The sequence below is a fragment of the Chlorocebus sabaeus genome, chromosome 12 (assembly GCF_047675955.1).
Source record: "Chlorocebus sabaeus isolate Y175 chromosome 12, mChlSab1.0.hap1, whole genome shotgun sequence".
NCBI classification, from domain to species: domain Eukaryota; kingdom Metazoa; phylum Chordata; class Mammalia; order Primates; family Cercopithecidae; genus Chlorocebus; species Chlorocebus sabaeus.
The window spans coordinates 31,671,119-31,691,806 of record NC_132915.1 but is presented as its reverse complement, the minus strand read 5'-3'; the positions used below and the strand labels follow the sequence as shown (position 1 = coordinate 31,691,806).

The 20,688-nt window shown below is 41.6% G+C and overlaps 1 long non-coding RNA gene and 1 pseudogene across 3 annotated transcripts in view; one reads left to right on the top strand and one right to left on the bottom strand.

Annotated features, from left to right (window-relative positions):
- Nucleotides 1–283: 283 nt before the first annotated feature.
- LOC103219891 (bcl-2-like protein 12) lies at nt 284–1,496 on the bottom strand (annotated as a pseudogene).
- Nucleotides 1,497–1,561: 65 nt separating this feature from the next.
- Nucleotides 1,562–20,688, top strand: part of LOC103219523 (uncharacterized) — an 83,068-nt gene continuing 63,941 nt past the window's right edge. For 2 of the 3 annotated variants that reach the window (XR_012094766.1, XR_012094765.1), the window contains exons 1-2: nt 1,562–4,268; nt 10,338–14,347. This is a non-coding gene — a long non-coding RNA (uncharacterized lncRNA). The remainder of the gene's footprint in view (nt 4,269–10,337; nt 14,348–20,688) is intronic. The other variant, XR_012094767.1, reaches the window with a different exon arrangement.

Below are 20,688 nucleotides of genomic sequence, written 5' to 3'. Positions count from 1 at the left end.
TGGCCTCAAATGATTCTCCTGCCTCGGCCTCCAAAAATTCTGGGATTACAGGCATGAGCCACCTCGCCCGGCCTCTCTCTGAGTAACCGCAGTCACTGGTTTCACGCTCACAGTATTAGTGTACCCAGTCGTTGACGCCAGGTATAGCGTCCGCACTCATCACTGCAGTCCTGGCATACAGCAAGGGCTCAACACAGAACGAACGCAGTGGAGCTGGGAGAATACCTGAGGTCTGAGAGGAACCCAAAAACCTCTATCACATGACAGTTGGGTAAAGTGAGGCCCGGAGAGAGAGGCTTCAATGGCTCACCCAACCCCCTTGGGCCTGGATCCAGGGCGTGAAGCTGTGCACGTGCTCCACGCTGAGTCCAGCCAGGGTGCCCCCCAGCCCGGCCATGCGCCGGCTTAGCTCCATGGCCAGGGCCAGGAGGGCCAGGGGTTCCGGGGAAGGAGGCGGGGGCCCGGGGCATGCTCGGCTTGGGCGAGAGTTGTCCTCTCGGCTACAGAACAGCTCCACCAGGCGGGCGAAAGAGCCGGAGGACAGGCGGACCAGCTTGCCGCGCAGGGCGGGGTCCGAGGCCAGCTTCTGGTTAATAACTTCTGCCTCCTCCTCCAGCAGGGCCACCGGCCTCCGCGGTATGGCTTCCTTCTCTGTGGGTGGGGGACCCTGTAATTCTGGACTAGGCGGAGATTTCAGTTGCTCTTGGACCAGCTGTTCCAGCCGCTGAGCCACCAAGGCGTAGAAGTCTGGACTAGCTGGGCCAGGCTCTGAACCATAGCAGGGGCGGATGGGCAGAGAGCAAGGCCGAGGGGACTCAGGGGGTGCTGCTCCTCGCCCCAGGGAGCAGGGAAGACATCTTCGAAGACGGCTCAGGAAGTCTGTTGGCTCTTCTTGGGCAGGGCTGAGTGGACTTGGAACAGGAGACCCGGCAGCCTCACCACGCCTAAGGAAGGCAGCTAGGACCCTCAGCGTGTCTTCCCGGAGCCCAGGAGCCCCAGGTCTTCAAAGCCTGGTCCGGGGTCTCACCGCCGCCTCCTCCACTCAACCTGCCGCCGCCTCCACTCGTACAAACTTTATTAGTTCAACTTTCCCGTGCCTGCGGACTGGGCCGGGTCGGTAACCGGCCCAACGAAGAAAGGGAGCCTTGCTTTTTCTCTTGCAATTATGGCACTTCCTGTGGACATGGTAAGTCTATATTTTTAGACTTACATTTCTAGCTTAAATTCCTAGGAATTTAAGGCCAGGAAGATGGCTTCATGCACGTTAAGACGTGCAAAAGATTTATTTTTCCTATGATTTTTCTTCCTCAAGTAGTCATTGGTAGGAATTCTTGCTTTTCGTTTACACCTGTAAGAATATTAACAGACCAGAAAACATGTGTTCATTGGCTCTTACACTATGTTAGGCACTGAAGCAGATAATTTAAAGGTTAAAAATATATAATAGTGGCTTTTTATTCATTCATCCAAGCAATATTTACTTGAATGCATATCATGTACCAGGCATCTGCTAGGGACTGGATATTTTTAAAAAATAATAAAACAAAATAACAGCAAAAAAAAAAAAAAAAAAAACTAAGCTAGATTGGGTCTCCTTTCTTAAGTTGTCTCCAGTCTAAAACCTTACTGTCTAAGTCAACAGTTCTCAATCCCTTCTGATTTTGCCCCCCAGAGGACATTTGACAGCGTCTGGGGAAATATTCAGTTACCACTGCTAGGAGGAATGGGGGATGCTATGGAATCTAATGGGCAGAAGCCAGCAATGCTGCTCAACTTCTAATAAAATACAATTCAGCCCCCAACAACAAAGAAATTATCAGACTCAAATGTCGGTAGTGTCGAGGTTGAGAAATCTGGCAAACCCACTGGGCTATTCCTTACACAGAGAGCACTTTCTCCATGTGTGAATTAAACAAAGCCAGCTTTAAAGCCACCTCCTGCCCTCCCTCTATTAGGTGGGTTTGGAATATTGAAGGGTCCCTCCCTAGCTGAGGGGAGAATACATGTTATCCCCACTCCTCACCATCACTTAGGTGGGGTGGCACTGTTCAGCAGAAGGTCAGCGATTCTGTCGTCAGCCCAGACCAGAGACATGTCCTGTTAAATAAGTCTGCCCGAGAGAGAGGACGTGAGACTCTTCCTCTCTATTAGAAGCAGCCAAACTTCTATAGTCAAGGCCGGTTAAGCACAAATCCTTTCAAACAATATTACTAAAAGACAATGACACTCATAATTTAAGCATAGTATTTGCACCTAAATTGAAACTACCATAAAAAATTCTATTGTTTTACTTCTGTGTAAGTACTAACTACAAAGTCTGAAAGAAAAAGTAACCTTACAGTCATGCTGTTCAATGTAGCTACTAGCCACATGCTGCTGTTTAAATTAGTTGACATTAAATAAAATGTCAAATTTATTCGTCAGTTGCACTAGTCACATTTTAAGTGTTCACTAGCCATGTGACTACTGGCTACTGAATTGGACAGTATGGGTATAGGACATTTCTGTCATCACAGGAAGTTCTATTGGACAGCATTGTCTTATAAGGCTCCACTTCAAAGGATTCTTATCAATATGCACAGTTATTTCTTTAAAAAAGGCTTGTTTCCTAGCAACTGAGACACTGGGGCTATGCTTTGCATTATCTCATTATCATGGTCTGTTAGAAAGACACAGACATGTTCTGCTGGGGGGACCACCTCTCTTCTGACATGAAATTTTTGTGAAGGGTTTATGTAATAGACATGGGACAATGTATCAGATGATTGAAACTATGATTTTCCAGAAGATGTAACAACATGAAATTCAAATAGGTAACTCCTGTAAGGCATTTCTGATCTAAGTCAAGTGTGTATTGTTAAATATTAATTCCATTAAAGTATGTCAGCAGGGAGTTAAGATATGTGACCCAAATATATTTCTATTTAGTAGCTGAGTGTAATAGAGAAGTAGTGCTCAGTGCATCTCAACTGAAGAAGAGCTGGGATGAAGGGAAGAGAGGAGGTTCAGAATATTTGGAAAAGATTCTCCATGTTATTTTAATGCACCCAATCCAGGTAAGTATAGTGTAGAGATATGGAAAGGATAATTGATTTACCTTTCACTACTGTATGATTGTGGGGAGGAGGCAAGGCTGTGACTTTTAAAAGTCCCTCCCTTTAGAAATTTTGATTAAGTACAACTTTGAGTGGGGCTTAGATATTCACTCCATTCTCTGTTGCTGTCTTTCCTTTCAATGACCTACCTGTCTATCCCTCCCCACCTGGTTATTTAGGATGATCAACTGGCTTTAGAACAATGACCTTAGGCAATTGTTCCTAGTATCAAGAGTCTCTAGCAAACTTTTGCAAACTGCATATCACAATCTGTTCTTGGCTGCATTTTTTTGATCAGTGCCTGAAGTGATGATATGTGTGCTTACTAATCAAAACAAGTGTCTCATGCACAGAGGATGCATTACCCAGAGAGGACACTCAACTGAAGAAATTCAGGAATCCATTTACTACTTTTGCTCAGGCTGAAAGGCACCCCACTTCCACAGAAAGGTTCGCTATGACTGTGTGAGCAGGGCTAAAAATGTTCCCCTAAAGGACCTATTCAAGCCATTGGATAACTCTTCATGTAGAGAACCTAGAGTTTGGTAATAGAGCTTTGTCCATTTTTGTTAATGTTAGAAAGCCATTACTAGCCATAGGGAAACCTATCAGGCCATCAGAATGACACCTTGCTCTGCTCATAGGTACAAAACTTCAACACTCTTCCGCCTTACCCATATTTAAGTCTCAAACTTTCACATCATGTTTTCAAGATACGCTAGCCCTGAATGGGTTTATGTTTTTCACTTTCATTTTCTCAAGTTGATTTGGAATAGCCTTGCTCCATCCTTTTGTTTTCCTCATTCCTGGTTTCATATTTTCTCCTGGTAGAAATCTTTTCCCCCCGTAATATGTAAAATGTTGATCACTTGGAGTTTTTAAAGAATAAGGTGGAACTCACATCATTGCGTAACCATCCAGAATGTACATTCTTTTTGGTAGCATGATGTACAGCATATGACATTAGAACAAAATATCCCACCACCCCCAGAAAATGTCCAACCTTAGCTTCCTTCTCTTTTTAAGGACCTAAGAGCCTGGTGGTTGATGATGGAAGAGATGAAACTGTGAAGAGACTGAAGAAGCTAGTTCATCAATAGTTAAGAATCCATTTCTAAAAGATCTTAGTGAATATTTCTTCTTTGAGTCTACCTATGCCTGGGATGTCAAGAGGTATGAATTTCTCTAAGGTTCAGGGGGCCATTAAGGTTTGTCTTCTCAAGGTATCCAGCTAGAGGGGGATGTGGATCTTAAAGCCATGTAGAATTTAGGCCTAACAGATGCACTAATACCTTGAAAACAAGGCAGGAAAGAATTAAGAAAGAACCCTAGAGTGGCCTGCTGAAGACTGCATCATCCATGAGTAAATATTGAGTGTCTGTTATGGGCCAGGTCCTGTGTGGTACAATGTGTTGGTGTAACATGAGAAAAAATATATATCTGGTCTTTGTCCCAGTTTCTGGTACAGAGCTCCTAAAACCTTTGGAAATTCCTGAGTGATAGAGTGTCTTTTGCATGCTAATGAGGTGACTAAAGAGGGCAGTGCTTAGATAGCTTTAGGATAAGGGTTGGTCACCAGAGGAGCCAACCACCTGATTATAGGGTTAGAATTGTCAGCTCTGCCCTGCCTTCCTCCCCACCTCCAGAGAGGGGAGAGGGGCTGGAGACTGAGTTTAATCAGCAGTAGGAAATGCTTTAGTAAATCCTGTCTATGTGGTAACGATGCTTTCATAAAAACTCTGAATCAATAAGGCTAAGGGAGCCTCCTGGTTGGTGACTACATTGACATATTGGGAGGGTGTATTACTCAGAGACAGCATGGAAGAGCTGTGTCCCCTCCCTGCCCCATACCTTGTCCTGTGCATCACTTCCATTTGGATGTTCCTGAATTGTATCCTTTATAATAAAAGTATAATTGAAAGTAGATAGCTTTTCTGAGTCTGCCAGTTGTTCTAGCAAACTATTGAACCTGGGGAGTTGTTGTGGAAACCCCCAAATTTGTGGTAGACTGGGCAGAAGTGCAGGTAGCCTGGAGACATCATGTACAGCTAGCATCTAAATTGAGGGCTTCTTATAGAACCGAAGCCTTACTGTGTAGGGTCTAGGCTAACTCTGGGTAGCTAGTGTCTGAATCAAGTTGAATTGTTGCCACCCAGTTGGCTTCAGAATGAGGCAGGAAAATAGGGTCTGGAGGCAGGGGACATAAGACCCATTCACACTTCAGCTATGACAGGAAATATCCTCTCCATAGGGTGTACACTGAGTAAATGACTTTGTAATTTTACTTGCTCCTCTCCATTTACGTAGGGCATACACCAAGTAACCAATGGAATTGTCTAGAGGGTATTTAAGCTCCTAAAAATTCTGTAACAGGGCCTTTGAGCCCCTATGCTCAGGCCCACTCCCGCACTATGGAATGTACTTTCATTTTCAGTAAATCCCTTCATTCCTTCCTTGTTTTGTGTGTTTTGTCCAATTCTTTGTTCAAGATGCCCAGAACCTAGACAGCCTCTACTGGTAACAAGAGAAGCAGAGAATTCACTGGTATTGGAATGATATAGCTGGGAATAAAGTGGTGAACAGGAGTAGACATCTTTCTACTCTCAAAATTTACAAATAGTATCCCAATGAGTTTGTTGGGGTTATTTAGCACTATGCTACATATTGTCCAATCACCCCCTCCAAATCTATTCACCCTGGTCTTTAGAGGCTGACCCTCATGGAACACATTAATGGGCACTCTTTTTTTCTGTCTGTAATTGGGTTTGAACAATGGGGTGTCCTGGGAGGAAACTGAAGTGAGGGAGGTAAGTAAAATCAGGGTATCGGGCTCTCCTCTCAACATGACTTTCTTCTTCCTGATTCTGGCAACTCCTCCTTATCTCCTTGTGCATAAGGGTGGTGTAAGCACTTCAGCTTCTAATCTTTGGTTTTTACCTGCAAACCCTTGTGGTTCTATTACATCTTGTATACACCCTTGTAAAAAGTTCCTTATTAAATAAACCTTCTTTGAATTATCCTAATATGAGTGTTTTTTTCTCACTGGGATCCTGACTGATGCAAGCACTGTCCATTTAAATGGTGGATATATGTTTGCAAAGTATGTTGAGTTTTATTTTAGTATACTTGATGCTAAGCCAGCTGTTCAGCTACTTAAGAAGGTGACCCTGGTTTGCAATGATAAAATTGTATTATAGAGTAGGATGCTTATCTTCCTATTTCTTTTGGCAGGAAAGTATATATTCAATGAGGTACACAGAAGGGGAGCTAGAACATTAGTTCTGTTTTATAGCATTTAGAATTACAATTTCTGTTGCCAAAATGTTCCTCTTACCCATTATGATTCTGACATTAATACTATATTCCAGGCTTTGAAGAAGCATTAATAGTTTGGGATTTTACCAAGATAATACTTGCTGATGAGAGGTTGATAAATGTTGCAAAAAGTCCTTGTCATTAACTGTTTTATTGGTGAGAAGGAACAGGATAGTAACATTCAGAAGTTTAATAGTTGTGCCTGAAACGTTTTCTTTCAGGATAAACATTTGAGTGACAGAGAGTCCAGAAATGGGTTGTGAAGAGAGCACAAAATGTGTGCTTTTGTTATTTGTTTGACAGAGGTTCCGCCATGGAGAACCACATCATAAAATTTACATTTGTTATTGATCTTTTTGCCTGAGCCCCACCCTAGCACCTCCATTAGAATCTGTTAGAAGTCAGTTTTTCCAGATGATGAATTCCTTGTAAAAAGAGATGAACTGAGTTTGTAGCCTTTCACAGGAGACTATGAGCCTCCTTTCCTCCTTATTTTGCTTACTAAAGTCATTACTGAATTATAAATTAGGGTGGCCAGATGGGATAATCAAAGCTGGTTTCAACCCATCTATAATCCATTGATCTGTAGATAAGACGGAAAGCTTTTCTCAGAAGATGGTACTTGTGTATATCTCAAGAGAGTTGGAGAGAGGCTACCTGTATCATTGATTACTAACCTTTATAGATAAAAGCAATTCCAAAGGCCATCTACCCCCTAATGCTATAGACGAGGAGACTGAGACCCTGAGATATTAAAAGACTTACCCAGGAAAACAGCTGCATTAATTTGTCAGGATTGCCATAACAAAGTATCACAAACTGGGTGACTTAAACAACAGGACTTTACTGTCTCACACAGTTCTGGAGATGGAGCATCCACAAGTCAAAGGGTTGGCAGGATTGGCTCCTTCTGAGGCTGTAAGGAAAGGATATGTTCCAGGGCTCTCTCTTTGGCTTGTACATGGCCATCTTCTCCCTGTGTCTCTTCACATTATCTTCCCTCTTTGCATGTTTGTATTCAAATTTCCTCTTCTTATAAGGACACCAGTCATACTGGATTAGGGCTTACTCTAATGACCTTATTTGAACTTGATTGCCCCTGTAAAGACCTCTCTTCCAAAGAAGATCACATTCTGAGGTACTGAGGGTTAGGACTTCAACATATGAATTTTTTGGTGGACACGCTCCAACCCCTAAGCACATCAACTATCTGAAAACTGACTAGAATCTTGGTCCTCTGATGCTCTTGTTCATTTTTTTCCGATTACACTACTATGCCTTTTAATATTATTGTTCCCGTTGCTACAGAGACCATTCCTTCTTTCATAGAACTAAGAGACAGGGATGTGGTTAAAACCTGAACTTTTCTCAGACACTTCAAATGATTCCATTTAGAGGAGTATAAGGCCAAAGTAAATTCAGAGAAGTTATGATCCTTATTAATATAACCTGAACATACTCCTCTTGGGGATAAAGATAAACAATGATTTTTTTGTATTATCACATGGCTATTAATGTTGAACCTTTAGAGTTAGACACAAAATTCTCTCAGACTTATTTTATGAATTGCAGTTTATATTATTAAATTGTGATGATAAATGAGTTTGCTCAGTTATTCTCTTCTTTGACTTGACTTTCTCTACCCCTGAAAAATAGCCTGCCAGGAAAAGGAGCTTTTCTTTCTGGATGGCCTACAGATGAAGCTTTGGTAGAACCATTGTCAATCCAGGCATTTAATTCTCCTGAAATCATGTTGTCAGTTCAGGGATGCTTGAAGCATATAAAGTTTAGGTGGCAACGGAATCAGTGCCAGATATTTAGGGATATGTTTGCATATAGGTAGGCAGGATATTTTTATGTTGTGCCAAGTGGTCTTTTTGGGAAAGTGGATCTAGACAAGACAAATAACTGTTTAATTCATGTCAGGTCACTGAAGTCAGTGTGGCTTATTACCCTCACATCAACCAAAATTGCTTGGATTAAAGGTTGGAACAGAAGAAAACTAATAGTGTATTCAACTCTCCAGTAATGACTTCATTCTTCCCATTCTCACATGGCCTAAAATGCTTATTTTCAGGGAGGGGAACCTAATGCTGAGAGAAATAACGTGATTAGTCCAAGAACACAGTATACTCCCCCCATACAGCAAGGTGCTTCTGCCCAGCATAGCAGCTGTAACGCAGGACTCGGGTGCTGTGTGCTAAGTGGCAGTTCTAACTATCTAGCAATATTTACTAGGGAACACCTAAGTTCAGGCCTTACCTACTAAACCCAGTCACAGAATATGTCTCTTGGTACTTACGGGTAGGAGGTTTTAGGATGTACCCCTGCACTCCTTCCCACCAGCAGTGTCTCCCAAAGCTCATCTCTTAGATTATCAGTCTTTCATATATGTCAAGAAAAAAACTTTCATTAAGTGGTTAAATAAATTTGGAAAATGCCACATGCTGCATCCCTTTCTTAGATATTCGTCATGCATGTTAGAATATTGACAGCTTTGCAGTGTCTGGCAATGAAAAAGCCATTTAACTTTCTTTAACCAGGTGTTCCCAAAAGTTATCTGACAGAACCATTTGTTCATGTAAAACCTGTAAGTTACAAGCAACACATTTTGAGAAACCCTGTCTAAAATTTGCATAAGTTGGGGAAAGATACACATTAACAAAGAATTTAGATCAGGTTTAGAGATGACAGAGCAAGAAATCTGTGGAGATATCCTTGTAGAACAGGTGAGTGATAATCCTTGTAATCTGCCCCAAAATATTCCTTGTGGCTATTAGCAGGAAGGGAATCCTAAGCTGGACTGGGCAGGCTTTACACATTATAGTCTTTCCTCATTGTGGGGGGTGACTGTGTGAGGGGGTGTGGATGACTGTGTGAATGTATTTGTGTTTGACCTAGATAATCAGGTGGTTTAGAAAAGAAAAAGAGCACTGGGCTAATGATCAGAAGGTACAGTGTGTTTTTTGCCTTTGTCATGGATTTGTGATGTGATATCTCAGCAGTCCCAGTGCTCCACTAGTTAGTGTGGATGATGTTGTACAACCTCCATCCCTCTGTACAACACAGGCCTTTAGTGTCCAAAGGCCTCTCTGTTCACTTGGGACCTCAGCAAATGCTGTCTGAACGTGAAAGAGAAAAGGAGGATGTTGTCGGGCTGATGACGTAATGTCTACAATGTTCCGGTCACCTCAGGAGGAGCAGAGGGTTTGGTGCAAAGGGCCCTGCTGTTCCTGAGGGAGGTGTGAATGACTGTCTGACACCCTATATTAAACCATGCAGCACAGCCTGATTGGGCCACGCAGAATGTTTGTAGTTAGACACTCCTGTAACAAAGACACTTTGGTTTTAAACGACAGAAATCACCTTGAACTTGCTTCAGGAAAAGAAGACACTTTTAGGGTAGTAAAATACTTAAGCATCTGATAAAATTTAAAGAATTTAAACAACCACATCTCAAGAAAGTTCAGAAACACAATGGTGCAGGGGATCTCCCTTTTTCTCTGTGTCTGTGTCTCAGCTGTAATTCTTGGCAAAGAGAAGTGTATAGGCCTAATTATCGGTCAAATCCCCCTCTAGTTCATTTAGCTATAGTATAGCTAACAGCCATGTCTCTCTCATTTTTCCTATTAGAATCCCAATTTGTTCAGGACAGTATGACAATAGCTTGATCTCAGGGAAGATACATTCCTACCCCAGTCTCCGAGGATGAATTGTGATAGTCTAAACCAGTCATAGTAATCCCATTTCTCTTTGTCAGTAATTGGATGAGAGTGGCATTGTGACCCAATTCTAATGTAGAAGATATAAATAGAAGTTAGTTGGATATGATTCTGGGAAAGATTTTGTCTTTCTTATAAAAAGGAACAACAGATTTCCCAGGCATGGCTCTGACTCCTTTTGCTTTTCTCCTTCTCTGGAATGCAGGCATGATGCCTGGTGATTCAGCAGCCATCTTGTAACCACGATGTGACAAGTATGAGAGGAAAGGCGTGTGCTAAGAATAGAAGACACAAAGGAGAAAGAGCCAAGGTCCCTGTATGGTTGAACTGCCGCACTGACTCTGGACAGCATCCCTCCTGATTTGTTCTTATTTGAGAAAAATGAAAACCTATTTGTTGATATCACAGTGTACTTTAATAGGTTGTTGTTATTGTTGCCTTTGCCTGCAACCAAAAACATTCCTAAGTGAGAGAATTATATAGAAGAAGAGGGGATGGCACCTACAATGGTTATATATTCAAAAGATCTGCCAAAGCCACCCTGGAGTCTTGAAATCTCACCACTGCTTTAGAGCATAGAGAGAAATGCTGTTCATGCCACTGCACACCTGTCCTAGATAGAATTAACTAATTCTACTGATATTCATTGATTCTGCATTATCTGCTTGACATTTTTCTAGGTGCTGAGCATTGATTGGTGAAGACAGAGAGGGTCTTGGTTCTAACTGAGCTCACATTCTAAAAGAGAAAATAGAAAATAAACATGAAAAATGAATGGGATCACTTCAGAAATTGAAAAGGTCTATAAGAAATACAAAACAGGGTGTGTGATAGAGGGTTGGGGAGGCTGTGTCCATGGAAGGCCTAAGAAAGTGATATTTGAAATGAAACTTGAGTTACAGAAGGGAGCCAGCTGTGCAAGGCTGAGGACCAAGCATTTCAGGAGGGAACAGCCAAGGCAGAAATGAGCATGGCCTGCTGGAGACCCAGAATGAACTGATAGTGGGTTCCCACTGCATGGGGCCTGGGGAGGCTACCCATGCTCATCTCATGGTAATGTGCCAGCAGCTCAGCCCACTGGCATCATGATGAATCTCGAGGCTGCTAACCAGGTTTCATGTTGCATAGGTGAACTGTCCCATCACCTGCTTGAGGCTGGCAGAGCCCAGGGGGTGAGACCACTGGGGGTGGTCTATGCAGTGGACTCTGACCAGACTGACTGATCCCCTCATGTTCTTTCCCTTTGAGAATGGATCCATCATTCCCAGCCACAGCTCCTATGCTCCCCAGGGGACTAGCTTCCCTTGGAATGGGGTCAGCCCTGCTCTGGAGGGAATGGGAGAGCATTCAGCTAGCACACAGCTGCTACAGGACCACGCTCCAGTTAACATTGTCTAGCGCTTGAGAGTCCCCTGTGTAGAGACCCTGCAGAGAGGCAGGAAACCTGTGAGAGCCCTGGGCTGGTCATACTTGACATCAGCTTCAAGTGATACTTATCAGTGAAGCAGTCACATGAGATCACAAGGCTAGAAGCTCCCTCAAAGGTCACATTGTCCTGCATTCCTCGTGTGTCTGGCTCTACCCGGAACAAAAGTGTAAGAATGCTATCACCCCACTTCTAACAGGTTGCCTGTGAAACGGGATATCCACCTATCTCTGGTAGACAATCCAGTTATCTTTTTCTCTAACACTTGAACTTGCCGGCCATTGGAACCACTATAATTATAATAGATGTTAGATTTCCTGTGTGAGTGATGGGATGTGAGGAATGTGACTGTTCACCTTAGAAGAGTAAGGATGCCTAGAAGTGCCCAACCTGCCATTTAGAAACCCTGGGTTTGGTTTTCTTACACCTGGAACACAAAACCACAAAATACCAAAATTGGAGGCAAACTTGGTGATTAATATCCCTCCTCTTACAGATGGAAAAAAGAAAAAAAAAAAAAAGGAACATGACCTGACCAAGACTAATAATAATACTACAAAGGAAGGCTCTTTGGGATTCACATGGCCTTGTCATAGGTGTTTATAGAATTTGGTTGTAATGTGCCCTTTGACTGATAGGACAAAGAAAAAAAAAATCCTTGCATGTCAAAAATATGTGCCATCAAAGTTCTCCATGCCTCTGTCTGGTTTGATTCTCACCATCCTATGTAGTGGGCATTATTTTTTTCATTTTACACACAAGGAAAACAAGGCCTAGAAGGGCTAAGTCCATTCCTGAACTCAGACTTCAATCTTTTGCCTTTTATTCAATATCATTTCCAAGTCCATCTCCACTTTGATTCTCTGGGGATTGATGGTATAACAGAAATTAGCCATAACTTGGGTAGGGCAAGATATATAGGAGCTCTGAAAAGTCTCTACCCTATTCTGGAAGCAGATATTGTGGGTTGCTAGAAATTCTAAAGAAAGGATTCTGATTTTTAGTGACTCACCTTCATTGGCATGTAAATACTTCCCGCTTAGAACCACTGTAGCTGGAGTGGGGCCTCATGGCTGCTAACATAATTTGGTGCTGTCATCTCAGCAGCTGCCTCTCCTTATCTTAAATACCACCTCCCAGTATAGTGTGGTACTGAAAAGCTCAAGCTGTTAGAATCTGCTGGCTACTCCAATTCCTGGTTCTGTCGTTTTAGATGACCTGAGTGATCTTGTGTAAATTTCCTATATCTCAGTTTTTCCATCTATAAAAAGGGGGCTAGTTATAGTACCTTCCTGAGAAGGTTAAAAACTAAATGAGGTAAAAAAAAAAAAAAAAAAAAAAAAAAAAAACCTTAGGAGAGTAAAGTACTCAATAAATATTAGTTGCTGCTGCATTTGCTCTTGAGACAACCAAAAGAATTTTGTCACAGAGCTGAGTTTTCACGAGTACAAAAGGAATATGTTCATAGTTCATGGAGTCGGTAGGCATGCCAGGGTGATAGGTATCCAAAAGACAGAATCACATATAGTTTACTTTTTTTTTTTTTTTTTTTGGAGACAGTTTCCCTCTTTTTGCCCAGGCTGGAGTGCAGTGGCACAATTTTGGCTCACGGCTACCTCTGCCTCCCAGGTTCAAGCAATTCTCCTGCCTCAGCCTCCCAAGTAGCTGGGATTACAGGTATGCATCACCATACCTGGCTAATTTTGTATTTTTTTAGTAGAGACAGGGTTTCTCCATGTTGGTCAGGCTGGTCTCAAATTCCCGACTTCAGATGATCCGCCTGACTCGACCTCCCAGGGTTCTGCGATTACAGGTGTGAGCCACTGCACCTGGCCCAGTTTACTTAACTCGGGGTAATGATTGCTCTGGACCTTATATGACAAGGGTTATCTTCATTTTCTGCCAGTATCACCCCTCTGCCCCCACACCCCTCAGCAAAGCAAAAGGCTTTAACTCACCCACATGAAAAGCTAAAGCTGACCTGGAAGTTATGATTATGTATTTATTTAGTCCAAAAGAAGAAACGGAAGTAAGAGCCTTTTATATAACTTGAAGAGTGTAAAGGAGCCAATAATAAAAACCATTGCCCTGAACTTTTCCAAAGCACCATAAATCTCTCTGTTATGATTCCCCAGTTGTTGCCAAGGTATCGTTTGTCTTGTTGTTTTTGTCTTCCAATAGACTAAAACAAACATTAACGAACTTCCTTCTGTTAGTTTGTGTATCTGTGATCAAAGGCTATAAAAATGCTACTCTTTCAAGTTACTCCCATCATCTAAAATATACCTGATACTTATTTTGTGGTTTCTCAGTAGTATCCTGATTTTAATTTGATTGCTTTTTATGTTTGTCTCTTTTCCCATTCAAAGCTGTTTTTTCCTCCCTTCCCTCCCTTTTGTGTTTCTCCCTGTCTCTGCTGATATTTTTTGCATGTTTAGATCATCTCTCTACTGACCTTTCAGTGGCTTAGCATTTTGTTGCAATGCACAACTGAAGTTGGGAAACAGAGCCAAGTGACAAACTGTGAAGTAACAGCTCAGCCTTCACAAAGCAAATGTGCTTTATGCACTTTCTTGCCAGAGCAGATGTGGCCTTGGTGGACTGTGGGGAGCATCATCTCTCAGGTAAAAATAAATTACCAAGATTAGGGCCAAATGATGCAAATCCTTTCATTTGCAAACAGATCATGAACTGGCAGCCATGTGGAAGGAAGACTAGACTGAGAATCACTTAGGATCCTGCCCTCGGTTTAGTCCAGAATACTCTGCCAATCAGCTTTTTGGCCTCAGGTGAGTGATTTTAAAAATCATTAAATGTGCAGATGCATAAAATGAACTCACATAGTTCATGGACACAGGTGACATAGGAAGTTAATCAACAGAAAAATAGAATGAAATAACAAAACTCTGTGTCCCACCACCCAGTCTGAGGCAATCCCAACATTTTGATGGGTTTGCTTCAGACATAGTTGAAGTTCTTTGCAGACTTCTTAATCCCATTTCCCTTTCTTCCATCCGGAGATAAACACTGTCTTGCATGTATGTGCTTTCACACCTTTTCTGCATGCACATGCATCTTTCCACAATAAGTACTGTCATTTTGCATGTTTTACATTTTTAAATAAATGGAAGCACACCATACATATTCTACCATTTGTTTGCTATCTAATTTAGCATAAGATTTCAACAATTTAGCTCTAGTTCATTCATTTGAACTGCTTTGTTTCATGAACAGACCACTATGTTTGTCTGTTCTTCTGTTGATGAACACTTAGATTGCTTTTAATTTTACACAGTTATAAACAATGCTTCAGTGAGTGTTCTTGTACATTTCCTTGTCCTAACATACAAAAACTTCTCTACAATAGCATTTTTCAAAATGTTTTGTCCACGCAGTTACATGGAAACCCAGCACATACATGTTCTACATGTATGCATATGTATGCATATATGGAACAAAAGTTTCTCAGAATAATATTTATCTTTATTTTCTACTTAAGTCTAATTCTGTCTATTTATTTTATTTTATTTTATTTTATTTTATTTTGAGACAGAGTCTTGCTTTGTCACCCAGGCTAGAATGCAGTGGCGCGATCTCAGCTCACTGCAACCTCTGCCTCTCAGGTTCAATTAATTCTCCTACCTCAGCCTCCTGAGTAGCTGGGATTACAGGCACATGCCACCATGCCTGGCTAATTTTTGTATTTTTTGTAGAGACAGGGTTTCACCATGTTGGCCAGGCTGGTCTTGAACTCGTGACCATAAGTGATCCGCCAACTTTGGCTTCCCAAAGTGTTGGGATTACAGGCGTGAGCCACAGCTCCTGGCCTATTTATTTATTTATTTTTGAGACAGTGTCTTGCTCTGTCACCCAGGCTGGTATGCAGTGGCGCAATCACGGCTCACTGAAGCCTCAATCTCCAAGGTTCAAGTGATCCTCCCACCACAGCCTCCTGCGTAGCTGGGACTACCAGTGTGTGCCACCACGCACAGCTAATTTTTTTTTTTGAAACTTATGGGGTTTCACCACATTGTCCATGCTGGTCTCAAACTCCTGGGCTCAAGCAATCCACACCCCTCAGCCTTCCAAAATGCTGGGATTATAGGTGTGAGCCACCACACTTAACCTCTAATTCAGCTTAACCTGTACTATTTCATACACCACTGTAATTTAGGAAAGTGTTTTATGACCCAGTGATACATCTCCACTGACAAGTTGAAAAACAGTTCTGGGATACATACATAGACATGGACCTGCTGGGTCATAGGTTGTGCCCATTTTCAAACTCATAAGTTTGTCTACCTGAGTTCATTTTATGCATTTAAATGGATATTTGTATTTAGCTAGCATTCCATGTATTTCTAGAAGGAGGCTTTCCAGGTTATTTAGTTTGCTGGAAATGGAAGTCCTGTGTTAAGCTTTCTGGGTTTCAATTTTTTATCTGTCACAAGAAGCCACACACACAAAAGGTAGTAGACCCTTCCGTATTTTGCAGGCTCCTTTCTCTGCAGCCCTGGGGAGAGTTCTGGGGATCTGCCCCAGTGTGGGTAAGTTGCGGTGTAGAGGTGGACACAGGAAATGAGAGAGAATGAGTAGATGGAGTTCTGGGTCTTTTACCACAGTCCCTACCCAAGGAGCTCCACTTTAATATTGATCCATTCTATTTCCATTAGATTGAATTGGCAAAAGGGTTGTGTAGCTTAAAAATATTATTAAATGATTGGTTTAGATGTCCTCCAAAGTTCTTTCCAGATCTAAACAAATGGAAGTAATTTTTAAGTCTCTAGACCATTTAAAATTGCAGCCAGAATTAAAGAGTTTGGTGGCTTATGGTATAAAGTTTCGTGAGTAGCGGCTAGGCAAACGGTGTTTGTTTATCTGAGTGTCGACGTGCTCTTTCTGCGACATAGAACCTGGGTTAGATGGGATGCTTTTGGCATCCTCGAAGGCAAGGAGTTAGGTGCACCCTCAGGCTGGAGTTGCCCCTTTGAGGGCAGCCATTTCTGTTCTGTCATATGGCCTTCATCTGCAGGAGGCTGCTTTAAAAAACTACTTTGTTTTCATTGTGTTTGTTTAATTCTGTGAATAAGGCTCTAAAGTAAATTTTTCTGAAATCCATTTCAGCCCAGCACACTGTTCCACATGCTTGCAATAAAGCTCATTTGCTCAGCAGGGTACACGGTTAAACCTTTATATTCATAGGGATGACATTTTATTATCATTTTAATGAAAATATTTGCTTCCTCCTGGGTTTATTTTTGCCTTCCCAATATAGGAAAAGCATTTTTTTAAAAACCCCACCAAAAGATGGGGTAGTAACTTGGTAGTAAAGTGAATTAGGAGTAGGCATATGTTAATTAATTTGTATAGGATCGTGGACCTCTTTTCTAATAAATACCCTTGCCTTCTCCACCTCCCCTGAGCCTAGATCACTGCTTCCTCTTAGACTCTAGTCCCTCCCTTCAATTTGTCCTGCTTGTATTTCATCTTCTTTAATCACTGTTTTCATCACATCCCTCCCAAGCTCAGAAACCCTTAAGGGATCTTTATTTCCCACCACATCAAATCTAAACTCAGCTGCCTGTTTTCAAGGCTTCTCCTAATCTGTTCTTTCCTTACATCTCCAGCTTTATTTCCCTTGCCAGATGTGACTCTGGTTCCTGTGGTTTAGAGATAATGGGATTTTTGTACACCAAAAAAAAAAAAAAAAAAAAAAAATTAAGATCTGCATCATTTTTCTTAGGCACAGTTCAGCCCAGTTCTCTTAAACAAAAGCACATGTCAACAATTATTGCTCACCTCCCCCACAGGCCATGTGAGGGAGGTTGTGGGGTCCTTCAGGCAGCAGGAAGAGGAAAGCAGTTTATGCACTGCTGTTTCTCACTATTTTGGGAGAAGACAGGGACCTGAGAAAGGTGACTTTAGTCACTGGAGTGGTTTGTAAAAAGCTCTACCGTCTTGACCAGACAGGCAGAATGCGAATATAGAAGGAGAGTATGAAAGATATTAAATATCAAGCCAGAAATGTCTGGCTCAGAAATCTGTAAAGAAGCAGGTCCTGCATAAGGGAAAACTCAGCAGATCATCAAGCTCTGGAAAAGATACTGCAGGAGTTGGTGAATGAAATTTAAGAGAAGTCTTCCATATTGGAGAGGGCTTTTAATTTATGTGGAGATAGCTTATTTTCAACTTTCTGTTTATTGTGGTGGGTGAGTGTACGCATAATTGATCTTATTTACTTTGCTTTTCTCTATTTTGATAAGTTCTGGCTCTTCCACTTAGTAGCTGTATAATTTGGGGAATGTTTCGTCTTTCATAAAATGGATATAATAATGGCATATGGTATATAGAGTCATTGTGAGGGCTAAATGAGATAATATATTTAAAAAGCATAGAACATCATTCAAGAAAAATATTATCTGTCATTTCTGTCATCATAATTATTGTAAGTATGCATAAGCTGCTCTTCATTTGAGCAGCTGCTAAAATTCTACTTTCTCTCAAAGTACCTTCAGGTCAGTTCAGTTCAGCAAGTATTTCATGAGCGCTCCATATATATAAGGCACTGAAGATACACTGATGATATCACACATATAACATTGACTAGCCCTTAAGCAGCATACTTTCTAGAAGGGAAGGCAAACCCAGAAATTGATTATTTCAGTATTAGGCTGTAGTGTCCAACATAGTCACCAGCAGCCGTATGTGGCTACTGAGCACTGAGAATGTGATTAGTCTGAATAGAGATGTGCTCTTTGCGTAAAACACACATTGGATTTTAACAAGTTATTATGATAAAATACTGTAAAATATCTAATTAATCGTTTTAACATGGTGTTGATTACCTGTCAAAATAATTAGATCAGATAGATACCGAGTTAAAGTATACAGTTAAAATTAATTGCACCTGTTTCTTTTGACTTTTAAAAACATTTATGTGGCTCCTATTATATATCCTTCCTTTTTTATTTTGAGACAGAGTTTCACTCTGTCACTCAGGCTAGAGTGCTATGGCGCAATCTTGGCTCACTGCAACCTCTGCCTCCCAGGTTCAAGTGATTCTCCTACCTGAGCGTCCCGAGTAGCTTGGACTACAGGCACACATCACCATGCCTGCATATTTTTTTTTTTTTGTATTTTTGGTAGAGATGGGGTTTCACCATGTTGTTCAGGCTGGTCTCAAACTCCTGACCTCAAATGATCTGCCCACCTCGGCCTCCCAAAGTGCTGGAATTACTGTGCCCAGTGGCTCCTGTTCTATTTCTATTGAACAGAACTGGTCTCATGTGACACAATGGAGGTTAAAACAGGGTACGGGGGAACTCAGAGGAGCAGCAGGTCATGCAGCCTGTCCTTCTGCCCAGGGGAGCAGGTGAAGCCTGTGTTGAGTGTTAAAGGATAAGCAAAAGTTGTCCAGGCAAAACCAGGTCTAAAGGGCCCTCCAGATGAAGGTAACAGGAAAGGCATAAGGCATGGTATTTCTAGGCACTGGGAGCATTTGGTTCTTCATAAAGCATTATGAGTTAGGGACTGGCAGAAGATGAAGCTGCAAGAGAAGTGAAGCTTGGTCTTGCAATTCTTTAACATCCAGCTGCCATTAAATGCTCTGGTCCTTGACTTATACATGAGGTCTGGTTATTTTTCCACTATTTATTTCTTTGACGTTTTGGACTATCAGCTGCCAAAAGTTGGAGATTTACGTCCACGACGATAGACTTTCTTAGAGTATAGGACTGATGCTGGTTGGCAAGCAAAATGTCATTTATCCTCTGTAGATAACCCTAAAGAGTGGCTGGGCAGCCTACAATTGCTGCCAGGAGATGAATAAGAATGATGAATGAGGATCATAGGAAGGTGAGAGCCCTTCACGTGGTCTGAATCATTGGGCCCAAGGAGACTATATATGGCTGCATTCACATCCATTTACCTGTCAATGGATTTCAGTGGAATCCCTCTGCTCCCAAATTCTCACTAATAAGCAATGTAGTCATTCATCAGATTATATTAGTTTGGAAGCTCATTATTCTATTCTAAACCACCCACAAGTCTTCTGCCTTTAATGAATATGTATTCAGTGAGGATTTGGTAGGTCATGTAAGATTAGGTGAAAGAGGGGTAGCAACAGGAGAACCCAAGAACCCAAGTGGATGGAGAGGGTACAGTTAGAAGACCTCTTCCACATCTGCTTTTCACTCTTTAATGTGCATATAAGTCATGTTCTTTAGAAATGTAGATTCTGATGAATTAAATGTAGGGATGGGGGCAACAATCTGAATTTCTATCAAGTTCTCAGGTGATGTCAGTGCTACCAGTCATGGACTGCACTTTGAGTTGCCAGGTCTTAGAGACCACGTGTCTACTACAATCTCTTACCAAGGCTGGAATTTATATTGCAACAGTCCTAATGAGTCATTAGAAGCCCCTGCTGGAAGACCTCTGTTGTGCTTCACCTTGTCTGCCTTTGTGGAGTGAGTCTTATTGTTGGAGCAGTTTGTCTTGTCCCTAGATGCTATCTGGGCAATTTCTGTACGTTGGTTCTTGTTCTATTTTTAGAACCGCTAAGAATAAGTCTAATACCTCTTTCTCTTGACGGTCATTTGCAAATTTGAAGAAATTTTTTATATTCCCCTTAACCCTTCTTTTCAGTGGATTAAATCTACTCATCAACTTAGCGGTTAATCACAGAACTCCCTGGAATTTCCCAGGAATCATGTCCATTAGGTGCCCCTCATCTAACTGAGCACAATGTTCCAAGCTTTCACCAAACATGAAAGAAGAAAATGGGCTTGTTACTTATCAGCTAGCTGTTGATTCCCTACTTCTGCCAGAGAATCCTCAAGCATCTCGGTTGTTTGGCAGCCACATTAAACCTTAGATTCCGAATGAAACTGGTTGATAAGAAAAACCCCAGTTTTTCTCACTGGTTGCCATAGACTCATCTAGCACTTGTGGAGATCATTGTTTTTCAAAGAAGCTGTGATTTTTTTTATTATGAAATAAATATTTAGAAATTTAGAAATTATGAGGAAGCAAAATTACCATTCTTAATATGTTGAAATATAAAAATCAATTTTTTTCTGAGCAGAGGGATAATTGATTGTATTGATTATTGATTACATTTTATAAGGGC